Source organism: Lucilia cuprina, chromosome 6 (genome assembly GCF_022045245.1).
Source record: "Lucilia cuprina isolate Lc7/37 chromosome 6, ASM2204524v1, whole genome shotgun sequence".
In the NCBI taxonomy this organism is placed as follows: Eukaryota; Metazoa; Arthropoda; class Insecta; order Diptera; family Calliphoridae; genus Lucilia; species Lucilia cuprina.
The window spans coordinates 5,969,270-5,991,938 of NC_060954.1; the positions used below are offsets into that span (position 1 = coordinate 5,969,270).

Below are 22,669 nucleotides of genomic sequence, written 5' to 3' on the forward strand. Positions count from 1 at the left end.
AGAACTAGAACAAAACTAGAACAGAACTAGAACAGAACTAAAACAAAACTAGAACAGAACTAGAACAGAACTAGAACAGAACTAGAACAGAACTAGAACAGAACTAGAACAGAACTAGAACAGAACTAGAACAGAACTAGAACAGAACTAGAACAGAACTAGAACAGAACTAGAACAGAGCTAGAACAGAACTAGGACAGAAGTAGAACAGAACTAGAACAGAACTAAAACAGAACTAAAACAGAACTAGAACAGAACTAAAACAGAACTAGAAAAGAACTAGAACAGAACTAGAACAGAACTAGAACAGAACTAGAACAGAACTAGAACAGAACTAGAACAGAAGAGAACTAGAACAGAACTAGAACAGAACTAGAACAGAACTAGAACAGAACTAGAACAGAACTAGAACAGAACTAGAACAGAACTAGAACAGAAGAGAACTAGAACAGAACTAGAACAGAACTAGAACAGAAATAGAACAGTGTAGGTAGGATCAGTTAGTTAAAGATCTCAATTTTATTTTATATTAAATATTAAATTATTTATTAAAAAAGTTAATATTATTATATTTTGTGTTTTTTGAATTCTAACATAAATTAATTATTCTGTAATAATGAAAATATTTTCAAAAGAATTTTCATAGATAACATGATAATAATATTACTGTTATAATTTAAAAATTACAAAGTATGTATCCACAAACAGGACTAGAACAGAACTAGAACAGAACTAGAACAGAACTAGAACAGAACTAGAACAGAACTAGAACAGAACTAGAACAGAACTAGAACAGAACTAGAACAGAACTAGAACAGAACTAGAAGAGAACTAGAACAGAACTAGAACAGAACTAGAACTAGAACAGAACAGAACTATAATCGAACTATAACTACAACTGACTATATACCGCACAACATTTACCAAATCACTTTAAGGAAAAAAACTAAAGAAAATCTCCCACATATCTATTACAAACACGATCATCTATCATTAAGAATTATCAACTAACTAATTTGTACTTTGAGCACTATCATCTGATATTTCACTTTATATTTATCTAGAAATTTTCAAATAAATTATGAACAAAAGAAATAAACAAAATAAATATGATTTTCAAAGATAATTTTCAATGTTGTTCATATGCAAATTGGCGATAACAAGAAACACAGGCGGTAAAATTATTATTATTACACACTCACTTATCGTCACTATAAGTGAATCAAGTAATGACTCTTGGTTGAACAGGCGGGCGGGCGGACAGACATTCTTCATTTGTCTCTATGTAAATGAATGATTTAAAACAATTGTCAATTGTTTTTATCCGGTAGTTTTAAAACTACTACTACTGCTTGCTTATACTGCGGAATTGTATTAAAATTGTTGAATTTTTTTATATCAATTTATTTAACTAAACGGTAAAGAGCATTGTGTAGTATGTTTTTTTTTATAATGACATGTTTTTTTTAAATAAATTAACAGTTACTTTTTCTCTAGTTGTTGTACAAAACTAAAATCAAATACAATTTGTTTCAATTAAATATTAATTGAAATTAAATAGGTGTTTCGTTATGGTGAAATGAAAATAATAATATTATATTAAAACAACTTGGAGTCATTGTTTATTATTCATTTGTTGTGTCCTTTCTTCTTTTGCTTCGTTTTAGCGGTAATTACAGTGATGCCAAAGTTTTTAAAACGAATTGTCTTGACCCTTGGCTTTACAACACATCTGGTAACTCTTTTTAGTTATGTTTTGATCTAGGGTTCTATAGTTGAAACGAAAAGTCGACTTTTCGACTTTTTGCATTTTATGAAAAGTCGACTTTTCGACTTTCGACTTTTTGCCTTTAGTTAAAAGTCGACTTTTCGACTTTTTTAATTCAATTAGATGTCGATTTTTCGACTTTTTATATTTTATAAATCGTCGACTTTTCGACTTTTTTCGACCTTTTTCGACTTTTTCCGACTATTCGACTATTTTTGACTTTTGACTTTTTTCGACTATTTTAGATTATAGTCTAGTCTATAGTCTAGTCTATAGGCTAGTCTATAGACTAGTCTATAGGCTAGTCTATAGGCTAGTCTATAGTCTAGTCTATAGGCTAGTCTATAGTCTAGTCTATAGTCTAGTCTATAGTCTAGTCTATAGTCTAGTCTATAGTCTAGTCTATAGTCTAGTCTATAGTCTAGTCTATAGTCTAGTCTATAGTCTAGTCTATAGTCTAGTCTATAGTCTAGTCTATAGTCTAGTCTATAGTCTAGTCTATAGTCTAGTATATAGTCTAGCCTATAGTCTAGTCTATAGTCTAGTATATAGTCTAGCCTATAGTCTAGTCTATAGTCTAGTCTGTAGTCTAGTCTATAGTCTAGTCTATAGTCTAGTCTATAGTTTAGTCTATAGTCTAGTCTATAGTCTAGTCTATAGTCTAGTCTATAGTCTAGTATATAGTCTAGTCTATAGTCTATAGTCTAGTCTATAGTCTAGTCCATAGTCTAGTCTAGTCCATAGTCTAGTCTATAGTCTAGTCTATAGTCTAGTCTATAGTCTAGTCTGTAGTCTAGTCTAATTTTTTATAAATCGTCGACTTTTCGACTATTTTCAACTTTCCCACTTTTTTCGACTATTTTCGACTTTTTCCGACCTGAGTTAAAAATTTATAAAGTTGCCAGAAGCGTAAATTTATAATGTTGCCATTTAACATTATATTATTATTATTTTTATTACTATTATTATTATTATTATTATTAATAAAAAAAATTTTATTTATATTTTTTCTATTTGTTGCAATTTTTTGAGTTTTTTGGACTTCTTTCTATTTTCGACTATTTACGACTTTTTCCTACTATTTTCGACTTTTTCCGAATTTTTCGACTTTTCGACTTTTTTCGACTTTTATTTACAAAGTCGACTTTTCGACTTTTTTCATAGACGATATTCGAGTTATCGACTTTTTTGGAACACAATAGTCGACTTCGACTTTTCGACTTTTTTCGACAAAAAGTCGATTGTTCGATTATTCGAGAGTCGATTTATAGAACCCTAGTTTTGATCTCTCTTACTGCTTAAAGTCAGACGGCTGGCAATGTTGCCTACTTTTTGTAAAACATTGCTAAATTTACAAATATTTAGCTGATTTCAATTATTAAATAAACAAGGAAGTAATTTTATATCTCAAAGAAAATATTAGATGTATATTTCAATTTATTTAAGCCAAATTTTAGTAAATATAAAATTCTAATGTTTACTATTAATGATTGATAGATAAACAACAATAAAAATTGTTTTTGATTTTGTAAATATTTAAATTTTAATTTAATTTTTTTTTTGCTTAACCACGACCTAGGACTACAATTAAACAAAAAACACCAACAAAATATTTTAGAAATGTTTTGTCTAATTTTAGTTATTTTTTTAATTTCAAATTTATTCTAAATGTTTATGAAATTTTTTAAATATTATGCAAGATTTCTTTTTGTTATCTATTGGCTTAATAACTACAGAGATGGATATATAGTATAATTTCTTATTATACATAAAAATTCATATATTTGTGACGTTTATATTTTTGTTGTTGTTGTTTTTTTTTGGCAAAGTATTTAAATTTTAAAATACAAGATTTTTACAACAAAATAAAGCTATTTTTATTTATAAATTTAAAAAAACAAGAAAAACAAAATAATTCATTTTAAGAAGAAATGTTGTAGGTGTAGACAACAATAATATATTTTTAAAAAATATTAAGGTTGAAGTCTAAAGATGAAAAGTTAAAGAACAACAAAGAGGGAGAAATATTTAAATATTTTCAAAGATCTTAATTTTTTTATTGGATAAGCAGAATTTTTTTCTGACAGAAATCTTAAATATATTAAACTGTTATACAATTTTTTTTGAAAAATGTGTTTCAGTCTACAGTCTAGTTTATAGTTTAGTCAATAGTCTAGTTTATAGTATGGCCTATAAACTATTGTCTATTCTATAGTATATTCTATAGCCTAGTCTATAGTCTAGTCTATAGCCTAGTCTATAGTCTAAAGTCTAGTCTATAGCCTAGTCTATAGTCTAGTCTATAGCCTAGTCTATAGTCTAGTCTATAGCCTAGTCTATAGTCTAGTCTATAGCCTAGTCTATAGTCTAGTCTATAGTCTAGTCTATAGTCTAGTCTATAGTCTAGTCTATAGTCTAGTCTATAGTCTAGTCTATAGTCTAGTCTATAGTCTAGTCTATAGCCTAGTCTTTAGTCTAGTCTATAGTCTAGTCTATAGTCTAGTCCATAGCCTAGTCTACAGTTTAGTCTAGTCTTTTGTTGCCTTTCAAAAAGTTAACGTTAGCAGTCAACAGCTGTTTTTAACAACTTTTCAAACACTTTTTCTCATTTCATTTGAGAGACATCTCAAAAAGTAAATGACATAAATACAATCAAACTAATGATTTGTTTACATTCTTAAAGAAAATTTTGCATAAATTAATCATTTAATTTCGGATTTGAATTTACTTTCTATTTTTGTATTAATAGATGAGCAATCACAATATGCTAATTATAATGTAGGAAATACTTCAATTTTGTTATAACTACAACATATTAAAATGAATTAAAAATTTATGCACGTTTTGTTCTATATATTTTTTTATTACAAAAAGTCAGAGAATTTATAAAAAAAAATAAATAATTACACACAATAATATTAAATGTTCATTGATCTTTACCATCAGATAATTAATTAGAAATTACTATTTTAATTTATAAATATGACAGTAATTGAGAATACAATTGTTTGGTAATTTGTTTATTAATAAATAATTAAAAATAATTTAATGAATTTAATATTAAATGTTAAATGATTTTTAATTTTTCTATTATTTTTTAAGTATTTTTAAGTTAAATTAGTTATTAAAATGGAATCTAAAAACGCTTTAACAAAGGCACGTGAGATTTATGACGTTTTTTCTTTCTCTCTTTTTGTTATACTCCATACTATATGAGTATTTCATATAAACAACAATGAAATAGTAAAAAACAGCAATAGCAAAAACAACAATTGAGTAAATATAAAAACGCAATTTGCAATACGTATATGGCAATATTAATGCAAAAACAATAGAAAATATAAATAAAACAATAAAACTGTTGAAATAAGTATTTGAAATTAAATAAAAACAACAACTGCAAACAACCAATAACACGTCATACTAAATTTCCTTCAATAAATAAACACGTAAACACAACATTTGACATCCAGAAACAATCACTGTGTGTGTTAATATGTGTATAAATGTGTTTTTATTCTTGTATATGTTTGTAACCTGTTTTACCCCTATTATTTATTATACACGTAAGAATATTGAATTATTAATTTATTTAATACACTATATCCATTAAAATATTTAAAAGAAATTAATAATTTCTAAAACTTTTTTTGAAATAAAGAAAAATCTGACAAATATTTTAGAATCTATAGTCTTCTTGTCTAACTGCTTTTAATGTTTGTAAACAAACTTACAAAGAGTTGCCATATCTGTATGTATTAAGGCAGATCAATTAGGATTCTGTAAATCGACTTTCGAATAATCGAACAATCGACTTTTTGTCGAAAAAAGTTGAAAAGTCAAAGTCGATTATTTTGTTCCAAAAAAGTCGATAACTCGACTATCGTCTATGAAAAAAGTCGAAAAGTCGACTTTGTAAATAAAAGTCGAAAAGTCGGAAAGAGTCGAAAAAAGTCGAAAATTCGGAAAAAGTCGAAAAGTCGTAAAAAGTCGACAAAAAGTCGGAAAAAGTCAAAAAAATCGGAAAAAGTCGAAAAAAAGTCGAAAAGTCAGAAAAAGTCGAAATAGAAAGAAGTCGAAAAAACTCACAAAATTGCAACAAATAGAAAAAATATAAATAAAAATTTTTTAATAATAATATAATGTTACATGGCATCATTATAAATTTAAGCTTCTGGCTTCGGAAAAAATCGAAAATAGTCGGAAAAAGTCGAAAAAAGTCGAAAAAAGCCGGAAAAAGCCGGAAAAAGTCGAAAATAGCCGAAAAGTCGGAAAAAGTCGAAAAGTCGACTATTTATAAAATATTAAAAGTCGAAAAGTCGAAAAATCGACTTTTAATTAAATGAAAAAAGTCGAAAAGTCGAAAAATCGACATTTAACTAAATGCAAAAAGTCGAAAAGTCGACATTTCATAAAATACAAAAAGTCGAAAAGTCGACTTTTCATAAAATACAAAAAGTCGAAAAGTCGACTTTTCATAAAATGCAAAAAGTCGAAAAGTCGACTTTTCGTTTCAACTATAGAACCCTAAGATCAATATAAAAAACGGTGCAGTTGTGAAATCTTAAAGAAAGTATGACAGAGTTAATAAACATAAACAAAGAAATTTACATATAAAAAAGATTGGCAATTTAAAGAAAAATAATAAAAAATTAGAGATACTTTGGGGAAACAGTGTAAACTTAGGAATTTGAAATATTAATAGAAACAGTTGCAGATAAAATAAAAGCACTAATGACTGAACAACATAAAGTTTTTGAAAAATTGTTGAACACCAAATTCGTGCAGGAAAAACTGTTATACACTTAATTTTCTTTAGGAAAAAACTATTATACATATTTCTTTTAACTGTTAGAAACAAAATTGTTTTAAGGACATTTCTTTAAGAAAAACAAATTATTTAAGAAAACTGTTATACTCAACATTTCTTTTAAAATAAACAAAAAGTTTGAACATTATTTTTATTAAGATAAACTTAAATAAACTGTTATAAAACCAATTTTTATTACGATTTTTTTTTTTAAGAAAATATCTTATGCACAACATTTTCTTAAAGAAAAACTCTTTAACTTTAAGGCACTAGCAAAAGGATCAAACAAACAACCTCTTAAAATCACATTTTCTAACTACCCTTACTATAATTGTTGCCTCAACTGTTTTGACTTTTCACTTAGAAATCAGCTGTTTATTAATTTAAATATTTTTGTTCTTCTTCTTACATTTCAATTTATATTCCTTAATTGCGTTCTACAGTTTAATATTAATTGGAAAAAAAGGTTGCTTAATTGTTAAAAAAACAACTTAAACAAATAAATATTCATTTTAACAATAAATTATAAAACAAATTGTTGAAATGTTTTACAACTTAAAGCAATTTTCTATTTAATGAAATATACTTTAGACTTTTTAATTTAAAAATGAAATGGATTTTTTTTTATTATAACCCACAAGTGTTTTTGAAAGAAATACATACAAATAAAATGATTTAAATTAGGGTTCTATAGTTGAAACAAAAAGTCGACTTTTCGACTTTTTGCATTTTATGAAAAGTCGATTTTTCGACTTTTTGCATTTTATGAAAAGTCGACTTTTCGACTTTAGACTTTTTGCATTTAGTTAAAAGTCGATTTTTCGACTTTTCGACATTTTTCATTTAATTAAAAGTCGATTTTTTTACTTTTAATATTTTAAAAATAGTCGACTTTCCGACTTTTCGACTTCCCGACTTTTTTCGACTTTTCGACTTTTTCCGACTTTTTCCAACTTTTCTGACTTTTTCCGACTTTTCTGACTTTTCGCATTTTATGAAAAGTCGACTTTTTGACTTTTTGCATTTTATGAAAAGTCGACTTTTCGACTTTTTACATTTAGTTAAAGGTCGATTTTTCGACTTTTCAACTTTTTTCATTTAATTAAAAGTCGATTTTTCGTCTTTTAATATTTTATAAATAGTCTACTTTTCAGCTTTTGCCAACTTTTCGACTTTCCGACTTTTTTCGACTTTTTTTCGACTTTTTTCGTCTTTTTTCGACTTTTCGACTTTTTCCAAATTTTCGACTTTTTGACTTTTTCCGACTGTTTTCGACTTTTTCCGACTTTATTATTATTACTATTATAATTATTAATAAAAAAATTTATTTATATTTTTTCTATTTGTTTTTTAAGTTTTTTCGACGTTTTCCGGCTTTTCGACTTTTTCCTACTTTTCGACTATTCGACTTCTTTCGACTTTCTTCGACTTTTTTCGACTTTTCGACTTTTTTTGACTCTTTCCGACCTTACGACTTTTATGACTTTTTTCGACTTTTATTTACAAAGTTGACTTTTCGACTTTTTTCATAGACGATAGTCGAGTTATCGACTTTTTTGGAACAAAATAGTCAACTTCGACTTTTCGACTTTTTTCGACAAAAAGTCGATTGTTCGATTATTCGAAAGTCGATTTATAGGACCCTAATTTAAATTGGTATTATAAATGACAAGCTGTAACAACGGTAATTCCTAATAATAACAACTTTGTGAGTGCGAGTAATAAAATACGCATAAACAAACATTTCACACAAACAAATGTTTACATATATTAGTGTGTTTGTAAAATATTTGACAAATAGAAATAAAAACAAAGCAAAAAAAACCAAATGTCTGTCTTTCTGTCTGAAATTTGCCTATAGATGTCACTTATATTTGGCCAATTGCTGTAAAAACAAACCGAGTATATGGGTTATTGTGAAACAAAACAAAAAAAGAAAGAGTAAGAGAGAAGGAGAAAAAAAATATTTGTAATATTAAAATCAAAACATCGTATGACTATAGTCAAAGTCCACACATGAAGAAAAATAATAACAAAAAAAAATAAAATATGTACATTTAAACATACAGCAGCCACAAAAACCAACATTCAAACACTCGTTTAATTTTTTTTATAAACACATCACTTTTTTTCTCGTGTATTTTTTATATATATAATTTATATATTTTTTTAACTAAACAACACAGACAACACACAAAAAAAACAATGTTCATTCACCACGTTGAACAAAAAAAATAAATTGTTTATTGCAATTTCAGATTTTCACTTTGTATATCTCTTTTCAGTAGAGTCAACCCCTTTATAATAATAAAAAAAAATCTCACTTATTGTATATTTCTCTCTCTCTCCCTCTATCTCTATCTGAAGGTGAAATCATGATTATTGTTTTGATTAAACAATCACGCTTGTATACTATATTTATAGTTGATCATGTGCGCTATAGGGTTACAAGTTCAAACTGAATTTTTTCCATTCAGTTTTTTTCTTTTCTGTAAACGATATGTTTGCAATTTTTAATTTCTTTTTAAGAAACATACAATAGAACTATAAAGTTCAAGTGTAGGGTTAAGACTAAGTATTTAGTAGTACAGACTATTAAATACACTATAAACTGGAATTTAATAGTCCAAACTACAGAAGAAAGTAGAGACAAAAAAGCTAAACTGCAGATATCATACTATAGTTTGGACTATAGACTACAGTCCAGATTACAAACTGAACTAGAACTGAACTAGAAGTGAACTAGAACTGAACTAGAACTGAACTAGAACTGAACTAGAACTGAACTAGAACTGAACTAGAACTGAACTAGAACTAAACTACTGCTATCGGACGATCTTGTGCACGATAAAAACCTATATAGAACTTTAAGTCAGAAGTGTAGAAATCGGATGACATACATTTTTTTCCGGATTTCATCGTTCTAGGGTGTGTACTACAACAACAAACTTTTTTTTTACAAAAAATGTTACTATAGCCGTATATATAAAATGATATATAACTGCTATCGGACGATCTTGTGCACGATAAAAACCTATATAGAACTTTAAGTTGGAAGTGTAGAAATCGGATGGCATACATTTTTTTCCGGATTTCATCGTTCTAGGGTGTGTACTACAACAACAAACTTTTTTTTTACAAAAAATGTTACTATAGCCGTATATATAAAATGATATATAACTGCTATCGGACGATCTTGTGCACGATAAAAACCTATATAGAACTTTAAGTTGGAAGTGTAGAAATCGGATGGCATACATTTTTTTTCGGATTTCATCGTTCTAGGGTGTGTACTACAACAACAAACTTTTTTTTTACAAAAAATGTTACTATAGCCGTATATATAAAATGATATATAACTGCTATCGGACGATCTTGTGCACGATAAAAACCTATATAGAACTTTAAGTTGGAAGTGTAGAAATCGGATGGCATACATTTTTTTCCGGATTTCATCGTTCTAGGGTGTGTACTACAACAACAAACTTTTTTTTTACAAAAAATGTTACTATAGCCGTATATATAAAATGATATATAACTGCTATCGGACGATCTTGTGCACGATAAAAACCTATATAGAACTTTAAGTTGGAAGTGTAGAAATCGGATGGCATACATTTTTTCCGGATTTCATCGTTCTAGGGTGTGTACTACAACAACAAACTTTTTTTTTACAAAAAATGTTACTATAGCCGTATATATAAAATGATATATAACTGCTATCGGACGATCTTGTGCACGATAAAAACCTATATAGAACTTTAAGTTGGAAGTGTAGAAACCGGATGGCATACATTTTTTTCCGGATTTCATCGTTCTAGGGTGTGTACTACAACAACAAACTTTTTTTTTACAAAAAATGTTACTATAGCCGTATATATAAAATGATATATAACTGCTATCGGACGATCTTGTGCACGATAAAAACCTATATAGAACTTTAAGTCAGAAGTGTAGAAATCGGATGATATACATTTTTTTCCGGATTTCATCGTTCTAGGGTGTGTACTACAACAACAAACTTTTTTTTTACAAAAAATGTTACTATAGCCGTATATATAAAATGATATATAACTGCTATCGGACGATCTTGTGCACGATAAAAACCTATATAGAACTTTAAGTCAGAAGTGTAGAAATCGGATGGCATACATTTTTTTCCGGATTTCATCGTTCTAGGGTGTGTACTACAACAACAAACTTTTTTTTTTAAAAAAATGTTACTATAGCCGTATATATAAAATGATATATAACTGCTATCGGACGATCTTGTGCACGATAAAAACCTATATAGAACTTTAAGTTGGAAGTGTAGAAATGGGATGACATACATTTTTTCCGGATTTCATCGTTCTAGGGTGTGTACTACAACAACAAACTTTTTTTACAAAAAATGTAACTATGGCCGTATATATAAAATGATATATAACTGCTATCGGACGATCTTGTGCACGATAAAAACCTATATAGAACTTTAAGTTGGAAGTGTAGAAACCGGATGGGATACACTTCCAACTTAAAGTTCTATATAAGTTTTTATCGTGCACAAGATCGTCCGATAGCAGTTATATATCATTTTATATATACGGCTATAGTAACATTTTTTGTAAAAAAAAAGTTTGTTGTTGTAGTACACACCCTAGAACGATGAAATCCGGAAAAAAATGTATATCATCCGATTTCTACACTTCTGACTTAAAGTTCTATATAGGTTTTTATCGTGCACAAGATCGTCCGATAGCAGTTATATATCATTTTTATATATACGGCCATAGTTACATTTTTTGTAAAAAAAAGTTTGTTGTTGTAGTACACACCCTAGAACGATGAAATCCGGAAAAAAATGTATGTCATCCCATTTCTACACTTCCAACTTAAAGTTCTATATAGGTTTTTATCGTGCACAAGATCGTCCGATAGCAGTTATATATCATTTTATATATACGGCCATAGTTACATTTTTTGTAAAAAAAAGTTTGTTGTTGTAGTACACACCCTAGAACGATGAAATCCGGAAAAAAATGTATATCATCCGATTTCTACACTTCTGACTTAAAGTTCTATATAGGTTTTTATCGTGCACAAGATCGTCCGATAGCAGTTATATATCATTTTATATATACGGCCATAGTTACATTTTTTGTAAAAAAAAGTTTGTTGTTGTAGTACACACCCTAGAACGATGAAATCCGGAAAAAAATGTATGTCATCCCATTTCTACACTTCCAACTTAAAGTTCTATATAGGTTTTTATCGTGCACAAGATCGTCCGATAGCAGTTATATATCATTTTATATATACGGCCATAGTTACACATTTTTTGTAAAAAAAAGTTTGTTGTTGTAGTACACACCCTAGAACGATGAAATCCGGAAAAAAAATGTATATCATCCGATTTCTACACTTCTGACTTAAAGTTCTATATAGGTTTTTATCGTGCACAAGATCGTCCGATAGCAGTTATATATCATTTTATATATACGGCTATAGTAACATTTTTTGTAAAAAAAAAGTTTGTTGTTGTAGTACACACCCTAGAACGATGAAATCCGGAAAAAAATGTATGCCATCCGATTTCTACACTTCCAACTTAAAGTTCTATATAAGTTTTTATCGTGCACAAGATCGTCCGATAGCAGTTATATATCATTTTATATATACGGCTATAGTAACATTTTTTGTAAAAAAAAAGTTTGTTGTTGTAGTACACACCCTAGAACGATGAAATCCGGAAAAAAATGTATGCCATCCGATTTCTACACTTCCAACTTAAAGTTCTATATAAGTTTTTATCGTGCACAAGATCGTCCGATAGCAGTTATATATCATTTTATATGTACGGCTATAGTAACATTTTTTGTAAAAAAAAAGTTTGTTGTTGTAGTACACACCCTAGAACGATGAAATCCGGAAAAAAATGTATATCATCCGATTTCTACACTTCTGACTTAAAGTTCTATATAGGTTTTTATCGTGCACAAGATCGTCCGATAGCAGTTATATATCATTTTATATATACGGCTATAGTAACATTTTTTGTAAAAAAAAAGTTTGTTGTTGTAGTACACACCCTAGAACGATGAAATCCGGAAAAAAATGTATGCCATCCGATTTCTACACTTCCAACTTAAAGTTCTATATAAGTTTTTATCGTGCACAAGATCGTCCGATAGCAGTTATATATCATTTTATATATACGGCTATAGTAACATTTTTTGTAAAAAAAAAGTTTGTTGTTGTAGTACACACCCTAGAACGATGAAATCCGGAAAAAAATGTATGCCATCCGATTTCTACACTTCCAACTTAAAGTTCTATATAGGTTTTTATCGTGCACAAGATCGTCCGATAGCAGTTATATATCATTTTATATATACAGCTATAGTAACATTTTTTGTAAAAAAAAGTTTGTTGTTGTAGTACACACCCTAGAACGATGAAATCCGGAAAAAAATGTATGCCATCCGGTTTCTACACTTCCAACTTAAAGTTCTATATAGGTTTTTATCGTGCACAAGATCGTCCGATAGCAGTTATATATCATTTTATATATACGGCTATAGTAACATTTTTTGTAAAAAAAAAGTTTGTTGTTGTAGTACACACCCTAAAACGATGAAATCGGGAAAAAAATGTATGCCATCCGATTTCTACACTTCCAACTTAAAGTTCTATATAGGTTTTTATCGTGCACAAGATCGTCCGATAGCAGTTATATATCATTTTATATATACGGCTATAGTAACATTTTTTGTAAAAAAAAAGTTTGTTGTTGTAGTACACACCCTAGAACGATGAAATCCGGAAAAAAATGTATGCCATCCGATTTCTACACTTCCAACTTAAAGTTCTATATAGGGTTTTATCGTGCACAAGATCGTCCGATAGCAGTTATATATCATTTTATATATACGGCTATAGTAACATTTTTTGTAAAAAAAAAGTTTGTTGTTGTAGTACACACCCTAGAACGATGAAATCCGGAAAAAAATGTATGCCATCCGGTTTCTACACTTCCAACTTAAAGTTCTATATAGGTTTTTATCGTGCACAAGATCGTCCGATAGCAGTTATATATCATTTTATATATACGGCTATAGTAACATTTTTGTAAAAAAAAAGTTTGTTGTTGTAGTACACACCCTAGAACGATGAAATCGGAAAAAAATGTATGCCATCCGATTTCTACACTTCCAACTTAAAGTTCTATATAGGTTTTTATCGTGCACAAGATCGTCCGATAGCAGTTATATATCATTTTATATTTACGGCTATAGTAACATTTTTTGTAAAAAAAAAAAAGTTTGTTGTTGTAGTACACACCCTAGAACGATGAAATCCGGAAAAAAATTCTATAGTCTAGTCTATAGTCTAGTCTATAGTCTAGTCTATAGTCTAGTCTATAGTCTAGTCTATAGTCTAGTCTATAGTCTAGTCTATAGTCTAGTCTATAGTCTAGTTTGTAGTGTAGGCTATAATCTAGTCTACAGTGTAGTCTAGCGTATAGTCTAAAATTGTATCATTTTTTCCAATTCAGTTGAATCTTATGGCAACTCTGAAGCTAATGAAAATGTCAATTTTAAAGAAACACGTGTTAGCACGTGCGCTTTAGCATTTCCAGAAAAATACCCCAGAGGTTTTTCATAAAGAGAAAGTAGTGAAAGAAAATCAAAAAAAAGAGATTTTCATAAAGAATTTACAGATTTTTTGTTGAAGGTCAGTTTCATTCAATGCTTTTTTTTGTAAATAACTTTACTTGCAAATAAAAAAAAAACAAAGTAAAAGGAGAGAAGCCCTAACAAAAGCCAGTTGATAGATAATAATTTTGAAATTACTTGTTAAGCTGTTAAAAATGATCAATTATATACTTGATTTTAAATAATTTTTTTAAGTTTGATATCAACTTTTAAGTTTGAACTTGAGACAGACACACCTTTCTTTTTTAGCTCTAACTCAAAAACTTTACCATGAATTTGTAGGAAAAATAAAACATTTTTATACAAATCAATAAAATGTAAATTTAAAATGAAATTTGTAAAACATACAACGCGAGGTCTAATATAATATGTATGCGAAAAAAAATACAGAAAAAAAAACAATTAAAATGTTGCCTGGTTACCGCCATTGACAATACATTGCGTAATGCAACAAGCGTCTCTTCTGTTCATGCAGTCATTCACACTTATACACTACAGCGGTAGTTAGTCAGTTAGTCATACAGTCTATCTATCCGACAACAGACTATATAAACACTTTTTAAGTTCAAATGTACTTAAAGAATACAATTTCTTCTTCTTCTTTTTCGTCGTCGTAGAGAGAGAGAGAAATGAGGTCGCACACTAAATAGAATGTTGTATAAAATGTACAAAAAAACCGAATACAGCAACAAACAGTGATGACAATAAATAAACAAGTGTGTTTGAAACTAAACGTATAAATCTTTTATAATGTTGTTTTAAATAAAATGGACTTTGTACAGAGGTGGTCAAATAATAGAACATTTTCTTTAGAATAGAACTTTTTTTTGCGTATTCAGCTTAAGAATTTTCCAATTCAGCTGGTTTATTAACATCAATATTATATAAAATTAAGCATATAGAAAGTAGAAATGTTTTGAAAATTCAATTTAGCTATGTTATATGTTTATAAATATTAAAATTTATATATACCTATTTTTTTAAATTTTGCAATTCAGCTGAAATCATGACTAGGGTCCTATAGTTGAAACGAAAAGTCGACTTTTCGACTTTTTGCATTTTATGAAAAGTCGACTTTTCGACTTTTTGCATTTTATGAAAAGTCGACTTTTCGACTTTTTGCATTTTATGAAAAGTCGACTTTTCGACTTTCTACCTTTTGCATATAGTTAAAAGTCGATTTTTCGACTTTTTTCATTTAATTAAAAGTCGATTTTTCGACTTTTCGACTTAATAAATAAATAGTCGACTTTTCGACTTTTTCCGACTTTTCGACTTTACCACTTGTTTTGACTTTTCGACTTTTTTCGACTCTTCGACTTTTTCCGACTTTTCGACTTTTTTTTTTACTTTTTCCGACTATTTCGACTTTTTCCGACTATTTTCGACTTTTTCCGACTTTCGACTATATTCTACTTTTCGACTTTTTTCCGATTTTTTCGACTTTTTAAATATTTTCGATTTTTTTCCGACTATTTTTTTATTTTTTTCGAGTTTTTAAAGTTTTTGACTTTTTTCCACTTTTTAATTTTCCACTTTTCGACTTTTTCCGACTTTTCGACTTTTTTTGATTTTTCGACTTTTTCCGACTTTTCGACTTTTTCGACTTTTTTCGACTCTTTTCGACTTTTTTCGACTTTTATTTACAAAGTCGACTTTTCGACTTTTTTCATAGACAATAGTCGAATTATCGACTTTTTTGGAACAAAATAGTCGACTTCGACTTTTTTCGACAAAAAGTCGATTGTTCGATTATTCGAAAGTCGATTTATAGAACCATAATCATGACTGCTTAATTCAGCTAAAGAATTTTTTCGAAATTTTGCAATTCAACTATGTAAATATACTTAAAAATATAAAAAAAACTAAAATTTTATAACAATATAACAAATTCAGCTAGCTTTATGAACCATTCAATTCAGATATTTTATATTTTATAATTTTTACAAGAAAATTTTATATTCAGCTGCAAAATTCATTATTATATTAACAATTTTATGGTAAAATTAGAAATTTAAAAAAAAGTGTCAAAAAATTTATAGGCGCTTTAGTGAACAATAAAGGGTTAAAGGTCATACAACGCAGCTGTCATGAGAAGTTGTTGTTTAAAGCATTTTCACATTGTTCAAGTTAAAATTTCTTAAATTAATGAATTTTAAATGCACATTTTTTGGTAATGTTTCTTCTGTACATATGTACATACAAATGTAAATACCAAAAAGCCACGTTGAAAACTCCAAAGCATTGGAAACAAATTCAGCTTTAATGAGATGCCATGTAAGGCATGTCTGGTACAATGAATTTAAAGAATGTTGGAATAAGTAAAAAAATAAAAAGAAAACCTGCAGACCAACTCCAATAACTTGAGATTGAAGTAATGAGTTCAAGAAGAGAAAACATAGAGTAAAAATTAAAAACTGTTGAAGTTTTATGTCTGAAAAAGACAACAATTTATCAAACAAGAAAAAAAAAGCGGTAAATAACAATAAAATGAAACAAAAACTGTAAAGAATTTAAGAAACACATTTACAACAGGGATGGAAAATGCGGTACCATTTGGAAAACATGAAAAGTGTCTTAAGATACTTTTTTAGAGAAAAACACTAAATAGTTTCTTCGGCTGAATTTGAAAATTGTTTACCTTTTGGTATTTTTTTTTTAAATTTCTCTTTAACTAACTTAGCTGAAATGCATATTCAGCTAGCTGAATTTAATCTTTAACTTTCTGGAGTTAATATTTTGTAGGATAAGTTGATAGTAGGATGTATACTACATCAAATCCGAAATTAACAAATTAACTGTCTGGAGCTCCCTTCCCTATAAAGCTATTACATTCGCCCTTTCGTTAGCGACAACTCCCTAATGACCTGATACCCATATGATGTGAACTTTACCTTTGGGAGAGTATTCAGTTAAAGCTTTCCTACAATCTTATACGGTATTAGATTTAGTTCCATCTCTTGATATCGTCCTAATTGCCTTCTGGCTGTCGGTAAATATATTAAGCGCTTTGGGCGCCATATTTATTATAATCAAATTTATGAAGTATTTTATTGCTCGAATTTCTGCCCGGAAGCATGTACATTATGATTTGGTAAACAGTGGTATATTTCTGCTTATGGATCTTCAATATAGAACCCCAGCCCACTTTATACCCCAATTTATAGCCATGAATATCAAGTTTTCTTAGCTGAATTAGATTTATTATAAGTTCTCATAGTTTTGTCACTTTTTAACGTTGAATTACTTTTAGCTGAATATAACATATTTTATTTACTAAATACAATTGTCCAATTTACAAGCAGTATCGTACGGTTATATCGTAGTATGTCGTATTTTTTTATTATTGATTTGTTTTTGTTTGAAAAAAAAATAAAAAAATTCACATCGACTGTTAACTGGACAAATATTTCTTACTTATTTGTTCATATTTTTATATTGTTTAAAATCTTAAATACTTGGCTGAATAGCAAAAAAACAGTTGAATATATTTTGTAATTTTATATAAATTTGAAATGATTCTTAGATGAATAGTAAATGCCTTAGCTGAATTATGTTTTTATTAAAATTTTTATTACTTCATGAAAAAAAATTAAATAAAACTTTTGCAGAATTATAAATTCAATATAAAACTTTTGCTGAATTATGAATTCAACCTAAAACTTTAGATGAATTGTTAACAAAGACTGTTAAAATCAAAATTTCATTATTAGAGATTAATGTATTTAAAGTTATTGAGGTGAATTGTATATAAAACTTGCTGAAATCTATAGCTGGCAAAAAAATAAAGTTTTGCTTTCTTAAAACAAATTCCAAGAGCTGAATTATTATATTTGAAACAGTGTTTAGGGTTTGGAATTATTTTTTGCAGATTTTTTTTTTTAAGTTTTTTATACAAATTTGAATTGAGAAACCATTTTCTATAGAATTTTGATTTTAAAAAGAAATATTTTTTAAGAAAAATAGTTTTCATAGACAATTTTTCATTAAAATGTTACTTTGTGATCCATTTTTTAAGAATTCTCTACTTGCTTAACCCTTTTAAAGTTGTCGTTACTGTATTACCCAACCCTGCAGTAAACTTCATTTATACTTATTTTGGCAGTTAGAAAATAAAGAGAATAAAAACAAAAAAAAAATATTAAAAGTCTATAAGAAGAGAGGGGTTTTTGTAGACAGAAGAAAACTAAAGAGCAGCGCAAATACGAAATGACAAATGTCAGTTGCCCAAAAAGGAGAATGTTTAATGCACAAAAAAAGGAAATTTACAAAAAAAAAGAAGAAAATCTTAAATTATATTTATAAAATTTATAAAAATAACTACAAAACTAAAAATAAACATACCTGTTTTGAAATTAATAAAAATTTAGAATTTTTCAACGGCAATTTGTTTTTTTTCGTAAATGACACACAGACGAACAAACGAAATTTTTCAAGACAAAAAAGGGAAAAAGAATAAAAAAAATATAATTAATAACAAACAAATTATGTAGTTAATTTTTTTTACTTTTTTTGTACTAATTTAAGCAAACACACCCTAATTATGTTAAAAACAAAAAGCACTTCTTAACTAACACACACTCACACACCCGGTTAAGTTTTTAGGAAAATGTTTAATTTTAACTTTTTACGTTTTATAAACTTTCTTTATAAAAACCAAATTTTTTCCGACTCTATTTGATATAAAACTAAATTTAGATAAATGCTTTTCTCTACTTATTTTTTTCTTCACCACAAACTTGTATTATTTGGTCTTATTTTATTTCTCCTCTTTCGCAAAAAAAAATCGTTTAACTTTCACATTTTATTTTTTCTTATTGCACTTTTTTCAAACAAATTTATTTATTTTACCTGTTTTACTTTTTTTCTTCAAAAAAACTTGTATTTTTATTAAACTCAACACTTTTAAGTAAAATATTTTAAATTTCTTTTAAATAAAAGCAAATTTCTTATATTTTCTTTTAATTATAACTTTTTGTTGTTGTATTATAAATAATTTATTTTAAATTTAAAGCGCCCGCATCGATTTGTGAACACGAACGCACTCAAATCACATTTAACTTTAAAGATATTTCCAACAGTATAAAAATTAATCATAAGACAACACACAGCATTGCCATACATATAATAGCACTCACGCACACACACACATACACTCTCTTACACAAAATCACAAAAAAATTTACTCTTTAAAAAGCTCTCTGGTTATTTACTTTTTTTTCTAATTGCATTTTTAGATTTTTTTGTTATTTTTCCTATAAAAAACCGTAATATATTTTTAATTCCCTTTTAATAAATAACCTCTTTTTCTTAAATTACTTTTTTGTTTTCTTTTTTTAATATTTACTTTTTTTAATTAATATATCACTTCAAACTCTATTACTGTTGTAATTTTCTTCTTATTCTATGACATGTAATTTGCATAAATCATCATCTCATTTATTATAAAATTTGTTTACCCCTCTTGTTGTTCTCGCACTATTTTACATTGTTTCGCAAGCAGAAAATCTCACGTGGAGAACTAGTTTTTTATGGTTGTTGTTGTTTCTGTTTGAAGTTTCCTTTTTTTTCTTTTTTCTTTTTGTTCACTCTTTCTATACAGCCTAGTTGTCAAATTGTACTGGTGGCGTGATATCTATGTTGCCAGATTTTTGATGAAATGTATGTGTAAAAAACACGAGCTTTCGTATATATCAAGATCAAATGGTGATAGCTTCTTCTTAATAACTGTTACAAAAAAAAATGTTTTTAGAAAATCGAACTAGAAGTAAACTACAATCTTAATAGAACCAAAAACACTTTAAAATAGTACTAAAAATAAATTATAACTAAATTAGAACTTGTATTAATTTAACACAGCTCTAAAACTGAACTCGAACTAAACTAAATCTGAACTAGAACTGATCTAAAACTGAATTAGAACTGAACTAGAACTGAACTAGAACTGAACTAGAACTGAACTAGAACTGAACTAGAACTGAACTAGAACTGAACTAGAACTGAACTAGAACTGAACTAGAACTGAACTAGAACTGAACTAGAACTGAACTAGAACTAAACTAGAACTGAACTAGAACTGAAATAGAACTGAACTAGAACTGAATTAAAACTGAACTAGTACTGAACTAGAACTGAACTAGAACTGAACTAGAACTGAACAAGAACTAAACTAGAACTAACTAGAACTGAACTAGAAATGAACTAGAACTGAATTAGAACTAAATTAGAACTTAACTAGAACTAAACTAGAACTGAACTAGAACTGAACAAGAACTGAACTAGAACTGAACTAGATAAGAACTGAACTATAGTGGGACTACGAACAATGTTTTGATGGTGGTTATAAGAAAAATTCGTTTATAAAATTTTAATAAAAAAATATTTTCTAAAACTTACCCCCATTAGGGTTCCATAGTAACAACAGTACGTTCTGGAGGCTCTTCGGCAAGTGGTAGTTCAGAGACTATAACCACTACCACAATGGCCACAGTGAAACGTGTTACACGCAGTACTGCTACCGGTTCAAAAATCATTATAGTCTCCAAATCGAATCAATCCAGTGAGGAAACTATATTGCCCGACAGTAATAATCAACAGCAGCAGTTGCCGACGGAGCCGCATGCTGAAATTAAAAATGAAGATGATATTGAAGATTTTCTAGCCTGACATGAGGTGAAAAAAAGATAAAATTACTGCAGAAATATGCGTTTAAATACTATTATGTAAAGTAATGTATTAAAACACATAATGAAGACATCAAACTGAAATTAAATCAGTGGTAGCCAATTAATAGGAGCCGAGATCGAGATGCCCCCGTGACCTGTCAATTTCATTGGGAAACATATTCTGTGCTACTACATATTCTGTACAGAGCTGAACACACTGCTTCAATTTAATATGTCTTTTATAAATAGATTTTAATTTAAAAAAGTCTAAGTTTGCATAATTTATCATTTAAAATTAACTAATTTAAAGATATCAAATTATTTTTTTTATTAATATTTTTTTATTTTATATCAAGACTAATAATAATTTTTGAATATATATATATTTTTTATTAATTTCTCTCTAAAAAAAGGAGACATAACCAACTGTTAATTAATTACAGAAATAATGTATATAATATAAAAAATAAATACGTGTACAATTAATTAATTTAAAAATTAATAACTCTATAAATATAAAACATAAGTTTAGCATTTAAGTTTTTCGTTACATTGGTTACAAAATTGCTTATTTTTATATAAAATAATTCTTTAACAAAAAAAATGCAAAAAATCCACAACTTCAAAATGAATTTGAAAATAAATACAATTTTAATAAAAATTTATGTGAAAACTAATAATTAGTTTTTTTCATTGTAGTGAAATGGGAAAAAGACAGTATTTGCCGCTCGCTATTTACCATTACCATTACATGTTGAACAGCATGAAAATCCTCCACACGTTAGTTATTTTAAAACACATTAGAAGGGTTAATAAGCAAACACTTCCACTGATAAAATTTTATCTATTTACCAAGATTCGTCACCAGTTTTGAACATTCAGTTCTATTTCAGTTCATATTTATATGAATATCAGTTCTAGTCTTAAACTTAGTTTTAATTCTAGTTGCAGTTTTTGTTCAGCTCTAGTTTAGTTTCTGTTCAGTTCCAGTTCAGTTCTTGTTCAGGTCTATTTTAGATCTCCTTTAGTTCTAGTTCAGTTCTATTTTAGTTCTTACTAAGTTGTAGTTCTAGTTTAACTAGAACCAAGTTGTAGTTCATTTTAGTTTATTTCTAATTCAGTTCTACTTCAGTTCTGGATCAGTTCTAGTTTACTTGTCGTTCAGTTTAGTTCAGTTCCAGTACAATTCTAGTTCAATTCTAGTTTAGTTCTAGTTCAGTTCTAATTCAGTTCTAGTTCAGTTCTAGTTCAGTTCCAATTCAGTTCTAGTTCAGTTTTAGTTCAGTTCTAGTTCAGTTCTAGTTCAGTTCTAGTTCAGTTCTAGTTCAGTTCTAGTTCAGTTCTAGTTCAGTTCTAGTTCAGTTCTAGTTCAGTTCTAGTTCAGTTCTAGTTCAGTTCTAGTTCAGTTCTAGTTCAGTTCTAGTTCAGTTCTAGTTCAGTTCTAGTTCAGTTCTAGTTGTTCTAGTTCAGTTCTAGTTAATTCTTGTTCAGTTCTAGTTAATTCTTGTTCAGTTCTGGTTCAGTTCTAGTTCAGTTCAAGTTCAGTTCTAGTTCAGTACTAATTCAGTTATAATTCAGTTCTTGTTCAGTTCTAGTTCAGTTCTAGTTCAGTTCTAGTTCAGTTCTAATTCAGTTCTAATTTAGTTCTAGTTCAGTTCTAGTTCAGTTCTAGTTCAGTTCTAGTTCAGTTCTAGTTCAGTTCTAGTTCAGTTCTAGTTCAGTTCTAGTT

At 28.1% G+C, this 22,669-nt stretch overlaps 1 protein-coding gene across 2 annotated transcripts in view; it reads right to left on the minus strand.

Moving 5' to 3' along the window:
- Nucleotides 1–19,334, minus strand: part of LOC111676644 (long-chain-fatty-acid--CoA ligase 4) — a 39,891-nt gene extending 20,557 nt beyond the window's left edge. Inside the window, exon 1 of one of the 2 annotated variants that reach the window (XM_046954623.1) lies at nt 19,127–19,334. The gene's annotated coding sequence lies outside the window, so the exon portion shown is untranslated. The remainder of the gene's footprint in view (nt 1–19,126) is intronic. The other variant, XM_046954625.1, reaches the window with a different exon arrangement.
- Between the last annotated feature and the right edge of the window lie 3,335 nt (nt 19,335–22,669).